General features: G+C 40.1%; 1 protein-coding gene across 2 annotated transcripts in view; it reads right to left on the bottom strand.

Moving 5' to 3' along the window:
* The window catches only part of LOC308077344 (protein NLRC3-like), a 41,069-nt gene extending 31,885 nt beyond the window's left edge, over positions 1–9,184 (bottom strand). For both annotated transcript variants that reach the window (XM_080417992.1, XM_080417993.1), the window contains exons 1-3: positions 9,073–9,184; positions 6,823–6,887; positions 5,756–5,824 (exon numbers count right to left, since the gene is read on the bottom strand). The gene's annotated coding sequence lies outside the window, so the exon portion shown is untranslated. The remainder of the gene's footprint in view (positions 1–5,755; positions 5,825–6,822; positions 6,888–9,072) is intronic.
* Positions 9,185–12,205: the final 3,021 nt, after the last annotated feature.

Below are 12,205 nucleotides of genomic sequence, written 5' to 3'. Positions count from 1 at the left end.
GGATAATGTCACAAGTGACTATTGGTGGCCAGGAATCGGAACCCTTCAAGGTGCGCACCGGTGTACGCCAGGGATGCGTCCTTGCTCCAGTCCTTTTCAACATCTTCCTCCTGTGTGTGACACTGTTGTATTGCTCCATGAGAGGATCAAGAAGGACAGTGGATTACTGTGGATTTCTGACTTGATGGAAACCTGTTTAGTGTTTAACATCCGGAGGTTCCAAGCAGTCACAAAAATAACATCTGCATCAACAACATCAACAATACTCAGATGACTGTGCAGTTGTGGCCGACAGGCAGGCTGGCTCTCTGTTAACGTGGCAAAGAGATCATCATCCTTTGGCAGATTTAGGAGAAGGGTCTTCCAGAACAAAGACCTTAAACTCCATACTAAAGTAGCAGTCTACCTGGCTGTTGTTATGACAACCCTCCTCTACAACTGTGAAGCATGGACGCTGTACAGCCGCCACCTCAGGATGCTTGAGGCCTTCCACATCAGGTGTCTACAATGTATCCTGGGGATATCCTGGAAGGACCGAGTCCCCCACACCGAAATACTCTGCAAGACCAACTGCAGCAGTGTGGAGGCTACAGTCACCCAGCACCAACTTCACTGGCTAGGTCACGTTATTAGGATGCCAGAAGAACGCATACAACGTAAAGTGCTCTATGGTCAGCGCCAAAAAGCGCTACAAAGACCAGCTAAAGACTGCCATGAGGAAATGCGGCCTGAACCCGACTCAGTGTCTTTACCTGCTCTGCTTGTGGCAGACAGTGTGGATCACGGATTGGGCTACACAGCCTTTGGATAAAAGCGCCATATAAATGCACCATTTACCATTTACAGCCACATGAGGTGGACTCACAAGAAGTAGAGATGGAATGTCATCATCAGACACGATGGACAACCTTATAGTGCAGCGGATAAAAGCAATATTTTGGGAGAATCGTTCACTTGGTGATACAAGCGTGAAACTTGGTACAGATCATCTTTAGAGGTCATTTATCGATTTTTTTAATCGAGCCACTTGAAAATCAAAGATGGCGGCCATTTTTCAAGATGGCCGACATCTTAGTGGGCAGTTAAGTGATATGATGGTTTATTTGGTGATACAAGCATGAAAATTGGCATGAGCAGTCTCTGTGGGTCACTTGACAATAGGCCACCCACAGCTACTTGAAATTTCAAGATGGCGGCCATTTTTCAAGATGGCCAACACTTTAGTGGAGCAATTAAGTTATATAATGGTTTATTTGGTGATACAAGCATGAACATTGGCATGATCAGTCTCTGTGGGTCACTTGACAATAGGCCACCCACAGCTACTTGAAATTTCAAGATGGCGGCCATTTTTCAAGATGGCCAACACTTTAGTGGAGCAATTAAGTTATATAATGGTTTATTTGGTGATACAAGCATTACATTTGGCATGAGCAGTCTCTAAGGGTTGCTTGACAAGAAAACACTCCCAGCCACTTTACATTTCTATTTTCAAGATGGCCACCCCCTGGATCCTCAAAAGATACATTTTCTCATAGAAATGTATGTTTTTTTTTCATTAAGGACGATTATTATTATTATGCTAAAGAACAACTTTTAACACATCACAATATAGTTGTGTTGATTTGTTGATCATAGATAGATTAGATAAGAGTGAATATCTGCACTACCAGGGCACACTGGTGATATATCACTGGGGTTCAATGTCAGCTAATTGAAAGTTGGTATCCCAAATGCTGTCTAATTTACCCCAAAACAGTTAGATAGCCGCACCTGAATTGACAGGTTGTGCCAGCACGGGAGAGCCGAGCCAAGGTTAATGGGGTTTTAGTTAACCGGATGGTGTACAGATCGCTCAGGATTTAAATGGCATTGGATGAACGATCGAACTAAGTGTAGGGTTAAGGCACGAACTTAGTTGTATCCCATACATCAAAGTGCTTGGTAAAAGGTGGTAAAAGGATAAACCCTCGGCCTCTGCCTATGCTGCAGACATGGCAGAAGCCATCATAACAGTTGTGAAAACTAACTGGGACAGATGTTTAATTTGTCAGCAGGTCACCAAGGAAAAACTCATTCAGCCGAGTTTATTCAACAGAGAGCACGATCGTACTGGTTATGATACCATTGCAAGAAATGTTCCATTATTTCATAAGATCAATGCTCTGCCTATCTTACTTAGTCCAACCCGACTAGATGAAGGTGATGGCATAGAAAGCACATCGACAAGAAACAGAGCAAAATATAATTCAAGCTGTAAACTTAGGTTCAACAACACAGAGCTGGAAAGGACCCAAAAGAGAGCATCTACATCTGCTGAAGACACTGAAGATACCAAAGATATCCATGTCAAGAGGCCAAGAAGATCTAATGTATGACCGGTCCAGCGATGTCACAACTGTGAACGAGGCCAGGCTTGATCTCTTTGCCAGAAAGCAAAGACAATATGACTTGATCCCACCAACTCAAGCAGCACTCAAAGAGCATGCCAAACATGCTTCTTATGAGGCTGGATACGTGTGGGGACAGGCATTGAAGCGACATCCACAAATGCCGAGCCCATCTGACTGGGGATGGGTGGAACAGGACGAGAAGTGGAAAGTCTTCTGGACTCCACCTATTGCGGAGAGTTGTTGGGAGTTGACCAAATGTGGGTGCTCCAAGGCATGTACTGGAAGGTGTAACTGCTTCAGATATGGACTCAGTTTCACATGCCTATGTAGTTGCCCCTGCTAGAACCTATTTGCATGTTTATTTTGCCAGAGTTATTCCCTGTTGTCCTCTGTGTTTTCAAGTGGAGGCCTATGGCTCGGCTTCCCCTCGTCACATCGACGCATCATGTTTTACTTTTTATCTAGTCTATTACTGTGTAATTTTCAGTTGTTACTTTGTAACATTGCTTCCACTGCCTTCCACTGCCATATCTAACAGTGAAGCACATTTTCAGTTTAGTTCCTTAGTATCGTTTGTCATGGTTCCGTGGCTATTGCCATTCAGTATTAGCCATTACTCATAATTTTGGAGCACTGTCCGTTCAGCACCACAACTGTGCTTATCAGCACCACAACTGTGCTAATTTATTCATCTTATTTTTTGTTTCCCCACCCCTTAGTATTTATTTGACACATGTAATGGCTGTTAGTTTAAAAAAAACAATATATATATATATACATATATATATATATATATATATATCCTCCCTTGTGACTGTTACCTTGTCGTGGTAAGGGAGCTTGTTTAGGCCTACCTCAGTGAACCCTGAGAGCTATGCCGGTGGGAGGCAACTCCTGACAGGTCTTACCAAACTGGACAGGTCGTGGGCGAGGAGTCAGACAAAACACAGTCAAACAACCTCTCTTGACAGAGCTTTTTGAGGAACCCAATACATTTCTATGAGAAAAGGTATCATTTAAAGATTGACATCTTGAAATTTCAAGTGGCTGTGGGCGGTTTCTTGTCAAATGACCTTTTGAGACGGCTCATGGCAATTTTCATGCTTGTATCACCAACTAAATGATTTCTTAAGCTTAACTAGTCCACTAAGGTGGTGGCCATCTTGAAAAATGGCCGCCATCTTGACATTTCAAGTAGCTGTGGGTGGCTTATTGTCAAGTGACCCACAGAGACTGCTCATGCCAATTTTCATGCTTGTATCACCAAATGAACCATTATATAACTTAAATGCTCCACTAAAGTGTTGGCCATCTTGAAAAATGGCCGCCATCTTGAAATTTCAAGTAGCTGTGGGTGGCCTATTGTCAAGTGACCCACAGAGACTGCTCATGCCAATTTTCATGCTTGTATCACCAAATAAACCATCATATCACTTAACTGCCCACTAAGGTATCGGCCATCTTGAAAAATGGCCGCCATCTTGGATTTTTGAGTGGCTCGATTAAAAAAGTCAAAGAGTTGACCTAAAGGAATGTTCATGCCAATTTTCACGCTTGTATCACAAAGTGAACGATTGTTCCTACTATCCGCTCTACTATTAAGCAAGTAAGTGTGCGTGCGCGCAGCCGCGCACATGTGCTGATTCAGCCTGTGCGTGTGGGTGCATGTCTTTAAGTGGCGCATGTGTTGCACTGTCTCCTGTTAGTGTTTAATCAGTGTAACTGGTTGCATCTTTGTGATTAGTATTTTTACTAGGGCCGGGACTTTATGGCGTTAATTTCGATCAATTAATTACAGAAAAATTATCGCGTTAAAAAATTAACGCATTTTAATCGCACCTATTTTTGCACCGCGGAACGTTTCTCACTGGACGAGTTTCAGACGGACCGATCATACCAGCGCACCAACCCGGGTTGGTGCGCTGGTATGATCGGTCACATGCGTGCGCTTTTTATTAATAATTAATTAAACGACTATAAAACAACAGTAACAACAACACACTCTACCAGCCTGGAGTAGAAGTAAAAGTATCAGAAATTGGAAATACTCGAGAGTCAAGTGAAAATACCTCAAAATTGTACTTAAGTACAGTTCTTGAGTACATGTACTTAAAGATGTATGCCAAAATCCATTTGAAAAAAATGCTTTTCACTGTTCTCAGGTCAAATATTGATATGCAAATAAAATGTGATTAATTAATTACAAAGCCTCTAATTAATTAGATTATTTTTTTTAATCGAGTCCCAGCCCTAATTTTTACTAATTTTAAGTACTTTTACTCAATCTATTTACTTTACTGAGTTTGATTACTTTTTACCCGTACCGTACTGTACCGTATCCATCTGTCCCTCTGATGTACTGGTTCCTGATCCTATCCATCCGTGTTACTCCCAGAAAGAACCTCAATGTTTTTGTCTCTGCTTCCTGTCTTTTACGCAGTCTGTCTGTCTCTATACAACATAGATGTCTGTCTGTCTCTAAACCATATAACATAGCTGTATGTCTCTAAATCACAAAACATAGCTGGTCTCACCACTGTCTTGTACATCTTCCCTTTCATTCTTGCTGATACTTTCCTATCACACATCACACCTCACACTTTTCTCCACCCGTTCCAACCTGCTTGCATTCATTTCTTCACCTCTTTTCCACACTCTCCATTAAGTACTTAAAATCCTCCACCTTCTTTACCTCTACTCCCTGTAACCTCACTGTTCCACTTGGGTTCCTCTCATTCACACACATGTATTCTGTCTGGCTAACCTTCATTCCTCTCCTTTCCAGAGCATACTGTATCTCCACCTCTCTAGATGTTCCTCTAGCCTACCTGCTCACTGCTCTCACTACAGATCACAATGTCATCAACACTGATTAATAAAAAGATAATTGATAGTTGGTTTCTGTCCGACAGCAACGATCTGGTCCTTCCCCTATTTATAACACAGATGACAGGTGAGCACCTAAATGATTGATAGGTTGGAACAGTGCTGTGTGTGAGCACTATGGACATGTTATCTGTGGACACGCCCCCTTATAGTTTAAATACTGTTACTATATGAATAGTAATATAAATAATAATATGAATGTTGTCACCTACCTGAAAATGTACTATATTCTGTTTACTAAAGAGCTGGAGAGACCCACGTGACTGAACAAACGCTCTGTAGCAATGATTACTATCAGAATATAGTACTTTAACCTTTTTAACAAAACAAAAAAATCTAAAAATGTCACTTATCCTACCTTTAAGGACTGATTTCTTTGAATTAAAAAACAATACTCGTTCTTACAGTGAATGTCTACAATGTATTTAAACACTGGACTCTGGTATTCAATTAGTTTCTTGTGTAAATAAACATACCCTTTGATGTGTCCTATCTTTGCAGGATAGAAGGTTCCCCATTTTTCCTTGTTGCTTCTTCTAATGGTTCTGGTGACAGATGACAACAACAACAAAAGTGACATTTATACTAACTGTGTACTTGTGTTCATACAGCAGATATCCTAACCTTTACAAGCTTTACAAATCAATATTTCACTTCCATAAACACTTTCTATGAATGAATAGCTTAATGTTTAAACTGTGAACTGTATATCCTCCAAGACAACAGGTTACACAGGAATGCAATGGTACTCCAGTGTAATAGTGATGGACATAAAATAATAGAACTACAGTATTGATTTATAATTTTGCAGGTGCTCAGATTTTGTTTACTAAAGAGCAGAGAGACATGGAGACTCCTGTTACTGAACAAACTCTCTATAGCAATGATTACAATGTAACAGAGAGGTCCTCTGTTACTTACTGTATGTTTACAAATGTATTGTAGATCTTATTGATGATGTTTGAGCACTTTAGATCTTTGCACAGTGTAATTTGCACAATCATGACCCATTTGGGTCATTGTTTTCATGTTAGGTGCAGTATGAGCCAGTAGTGAAAAGGGAAAACGTGTATTTATGAATTAACAACTTAAGCCCGGTTTCAAATAGTGAAAATAGAAGACAAGTTGTGAGCTTCACCTTTAGAAAGGCTGAATGTGAATTAATCTCAGCAGCATTTTTATCATTCCCTTTTTTAATATGAATAAGAACTTTAGTATCAAATTTCTAACAACTGTTCCAGCCTGGGGGCTGGATTGATGGCGCAGTGGTAAAATATTTAGGTATTACAATATAATAGCTTGTAGATGTTGTGTTTTGTGTTCACTCAAAGACAACCCTGAATGCAAGTACCTGATACTCAAGTCTCAAACCTCCCCTCAACCCCCGCCCGACCAATATTGACATGTATGGCCCGTTACATAAACTGAGTTTGTCCCCCATAAGAGAGAGAGAGAGAGATAGAGAGATAGAGAGATAGAGAGAGAGAATCTTCTATAAAATAAAGGATAAAACAGAGTTGCATGGATTGTACACAGAACTCACCAGTCTAAATGTTGTGTGTAAACTCTACATCAATGGACAGCAAACATCTCCTCACATGAGACAACCTTTAAGAGAGAGAGAGAGAGAGAGAGAGAGAGAGAGAGAGAGAGAGAGAGAGAGAACCTTCTATAAAATTAAATATAAAACAGAGTTGCATGGATTGTAGAACACAGAACAACACATCGTTTTGAGCTTGTAGATCAGCTATTTTTGCCAAAGAGATCTATGTTGACAGAAAAAAAACATCCCAAGAAACATATGTTTGTTTTTTAAGTGAGAATAGAGGGTTTAAGTGTGAATTACATCAATAATTATGAATGACAGATTCATGGTAGAAGAGACATTTATGACAATAAAGCACAGAGATGTTTAGTTTTACGTTTGTATGTGAAACTGTAGAATTAATAAAAAAAGTATCATTTATTTGGGATATTAATTTATTATTCTGCTATTCTTCATTATGCTCACATAAACTATTCAGATGGGGGGGTCCTATCTGTAAACAGTGTAAAGTATTCAGTCCATTCATCAAACATAAAGATGTTTTTACATTTAGTGAAATAGGAGCTCATGTGTCTGCCTGTTGGTTTTGTATTATTACATCATCCTGTGTTTGGACTGTTGACTCACTGGAGGAAAAACTACAAACAAAATGGCTGCCGAGATGAGCTGGGTCAACACAGGACACATCGTCCTATTGGTCGGTGCCGGTCACTGCCGGGTCACATGGTTCACTAATGTTGAACACGATGAGTCACACTTTACGCTTCAGCTCCGTCAACTCAACACAACGTGAAACAAACATCGGCCAAATAATATAAGAAAGAGGCAGACATTTTGAAAATAGCCGATCTACAAGCTCTAAGATCTATGAGCTTGAAGATCTGCTATTTTCACAATAATCATATATGGAATCGAGTCAAATTAAATGTAACGCCTCAACTCCTACAATTCCAACTGATTATCAGGGTGGGGGGTCCCTGGTTAACATATGATTATGTTGCCTATGCAATAGTTATTTCTCAATAGACTAATAGACCTAAAAGAGAAATTAGACAGGAAATATTGGAATTGTTTTTAATTGAGGAAAATGTGTGATTTTTTTCCTTTTAATTAGAAAAAAAATTACTTTTGAAATAATAAATACATGTAAGAAACAAATACAAAGAGGGGTATTTGTTCTGATAAATATGAAGCAGTTCCGGTAGATTAGTAGATTTGATGGGGGCCGCTCATTTAAAATAAATTAATTAAAAAAACTAGCGTCATTTGTATTGTTGACCTATTTCTACCATATAAAGCAGGTTTCGTTCAACTTTGACCCCTCTGTCACATGGTACTAATGTTTGTGTCCAGAATCACTGCGCCGCGGCAGCCTACTCACGCACAAAATATATGACACAAAAAATAGTACCATGTGACAGAGGGGTCAAAGTTGAACGAAACCTGCTTTATATGGTAGAAATAGGTCAACAATACAAATGACGCTAGTTTTTTTAATTAATTTATTTTTAATGACCCCCACCAAATCTACTAATCTACCGGAAGTTGGAACTACTTCATATTTATCAGAACCGGACCATAACTCTGACCATGGGACTCGGGCAATCAATTAATACCTTTGCAACCACTACAAATGGTAAGTATTTCCTACAGAAAATACTCAAAATCTGAACTAACCCTTTAAGCACATAGAATAGAAGTTGTGCTGAAGTCTGTGTCACGTGTCCTTTAAGGTTTTCTGTAGCTCAACAACTTTAAATCATTTTTAAAACAGAAAAAAAAACACATTCCAGCGAGCCTACGTTACTGAAAGCTTTGTGACCCATAGAAAGCTGTTACCCTAGGGGGAGCTGTTTCACGGGAGAGGAGAGAACACGGGCGGCCCGATTCATACTTCATGTGACGCACCTATAAGCTCACTACGCCTCACACATAGTGCCGTAAAGTAACTAAGTACTTTTACTCAATTACTGTACCTAAGTACACTTTTGAGGTATTTTTACTTTTACTCCACTACATCTCAGAGGCAAATATTATACTTTTACTCCACTACAATTATTTGTAAACTTTAGTTACTAGTTACTTTGTAGATTTAGATTATTATTACAAAACATACATTAACCACTTCAGTCCTATATACATTCTTAGGAGGAAAAACAGGGCGTGGATCCTGACAAGTTACAGTTTAGTTCAGACGCTTTGTAAACATATTTATATTTATAAATATAAATATTAATATAACTCTACCTGTCTCAGTGTAACAGCTGCTCCACATCAACATGTATAAATAAATACATCCATTACTTTACAGATAAAACACTGACTGAGAAGAACAAAGATCCTCCATCTTGTCTTCTTGTTCCTCAGAGTTTAGATGAAAACTATCATTTACTTTCGATTTCGTCCGTTTATTTATAGATCTGTTAAATCTGCAAACCAAGGCTGCTTTTCATTCCAAACTGAACAGTGACATCCGGTCTTAAAGCCCGAATCCGGTCCGGCAGTTCACGCCGCACACATTACATCAGAACACCGTTTCCGTATCCGGTCTAGAGACCCAGACCGGATCAGTAACACGTGGTTGTCTTCACTCATTACGGATGCGATACCGTGTTCGGCCACTGTATGGACTCTATGGTGAGTCTGTGGCGCTGTTTCTCACTCTGCCAGCCAATCAAAGGGCTCTCAGTGTTTTGCAGAAGCAGCCATCTTGTTTGTGTCTTTATGCCTTTATGACACTTTATCACAGACTAAATATGATTTCTTTAACGATAGAACAACTAAAGTACATTATTAAACACATGTATGACACGGTGTGTTTAGTCACAATGCTATGCTATGAAGAACATGGTTTTAGGACGTGGTTGTACCGCGTTTCAAACGCTGTCCATTTCGAGTTGTAGTTTGTACATCCGTTCTAGAGCGGACACGGAAACAGCTGTTTGTGGCCATGTGTGTGTGCGTGGAAATGACCGGATATAAAGGCTTGTCTGAAAGGGAAACACGATGAGGATTCACTGAGTCTGTTTAGATGTTTAGATGAATGAAAAGTTGAACCATGAATAATTGTTAAACTTTAATGTTATTATTGAGATATAGTCTGTCTATAAAATGATCAACATTTAATGTTTAATCACTGGTGGTTTACAGTTATTAAATGTGTGCCATACAGTAAATGTAAATAACATAAATAGCCTAATTAAGCTGGTTAATTAATGTGGTTTATAAAGAACACAGATGGACAATGGTTGATCATTGTGGTGTTTAGATTGATGTGTAATGTGTTTGTCTAAACCCCATCTCAACATGTTATTTTGCCAGATTTGTTGTTGTTCGAATGTTTCCACATTTTAATTCAATATATTTTAAAAAAAAATAGCAGATCTACAAGCTCACAACGTGTCACATTGTGAGCTTGTAGATCTGCTATTTTCAAATAGCCGACGTACAGTATATACGTTTAAAGTGCTCATGTGGCGTATAATAGTCGCTTCTTTTGGGCTTGTTTTCATAGACAGATAATCTGTCAACACTGTCTACGACTCGCTATCGTGAGCCCCGATATCACAGGTTTAGCGTATTCCCCCCCCCCCCCCCCCCCGTTGGCCGTTCCATGGAGACGCGATGCAGAGCGTTTTCAAAGGTTTCCACTCTGGAAGGAGGATTCACTTTGTTACGTTTTCAACCCACGAAAACAGCGTTGCCGTCTAAACGGACGACACAGCTGATACTTTATTTTGCTGTCTTCTCTCGCAGGGCTGCCAACACTCCTGGATCCTGCAGGAGTCTCCTGGATTTCAACCATGTCTCCTGACAACCTCCTGGATTTCTCCTGGATTTGGTATCAGACTTCCAAGACCACCTGATTCGAATGCTATCAATGCATTGAATGGGAGATTATCACATTTTATCAGACCTTTGAATGGGCGAAATAGGCGACCTACTTACCTACCCGCGATTTATCAGACCATTCATTCAGGAGCTACTGACCTACTTGGAGGCGGAGCAGTCCCCACAACAATATTTACGATTCTGTGCCTATCGGTACATAACTCGAACGGCGCTGAGTAGGCTCAGGCGAACGTCACACCGTTCAGGACGGCAACTCGGTCGCCTTAGCTCCCTCGTGGTCCTTCACGGGGTGACAGTTCGCCTGTGACTGCGCGCCTCCGTCATGGTCAAACCAAAAGCGAAACCTAAACTGAACTATTAAGTCATGTCAGTTGGTAGGTCAGTATGTCTTGATAACACCCAATGAATGGTCTGATAAATCGCGGGTAGGTAAGTAGGTCGCCTATTTCGCCCATTCAAAGGTCTGATAAAACGTGATAATCTCCCATTCAATGCATTGATAGCATTCGAAGAATCAGGTGGTGCCAAGACACAGGAAATTACATCTACTATGTTAAAAAGGTTCTGGGGGAGGACCCCCAGCTGGCATTGGTCAGACTGATAACGTGGATTCACTCTCACGTTCCTCCCCGGTATCAGTCTGGACTTCGGCCCATAGGGAGCGAGTCTGAGAAATCAGTAAATGATCGAGCCAACCAGTGACTGCTTTTCAACTGCTGTCCGTACAACAGTGAAAAGAATTTTTAAAAAATCAGATTTCTCATGCTCGCTCGGTCGCTCCCTATGGGCTCGAAGTCCAGACTGATACCGGGGAGGAACGTGAGAGTGAATCCACGTTATCAGTCTGGGCCAATGCCAGGCTATCTGTGCATGCCATCATACAGAGATATTAACTTTTAAGTAATGAATGGTTATTATTAAAGATGGGTCTTACAATGCTTGTAATAATTGTCATCAAATCAATTTCTGTAGGCCTACTTTTAGCGTTTTAATGGATGAAAATCTACCCATCATTTTCCAATGCTCAGGAAATGACATCTACTGTTAAAAAAATTCGGGGGGAGGACCCCCAGACCCCCGCTTGCCCCCCCCCCCCAAAGAAAACTCCTGGATTCTGACAGTGGAATGTTGGCAGCCCTGCTCTAGACTGTTCTCGTCTAAAGGGGGATATTGTCCTTCTAGTGTGTGAGGAGATCGTGTTCTTCAATTACTTGTCATTTATTTAATTATTTGTTTCTTCTTCATTATTATTATTTTTTTAATTTCCCAAAAGAAAATAATTAAAATAAATGAAAACAGTAATTGAAAAGGACAATATCACTCACCAGAACCAAGGACAGGTGTTTTCAATGAATCCATCATGGTTAAAATGAAGGGGGCGTATCTGATAAAAATTAATATCAAATATCTAAATACTAAATCAAGCAACTTAAAAAAGATAGTTCACCCAAAAAAACACTTTTTGTCTATCAATTAGTCACCCCATGGAGACTTGAATTCATGGATTATTTTTTTGTTCTTCACAATG

Source organism: Gymnoscopelus braueri, assembly GCF_963280865.1.
Source record: "Gymnoscopelus braueri genome assembly, chromosome: 21".
NCBI classification, from domain to species: domain Eukaryota; kingdom Metazoa; phylum Chordata; class Actinopteri; order Myctophiformes; family Myctophidae; genus Gymnoscopelus; species Gymnoscopelus braueri.
The sequence above is the reverse complement of the archived record's forward strand: the minus strand, read 5'-3'. Positions and strand labels throughout refer to the sequence as shown.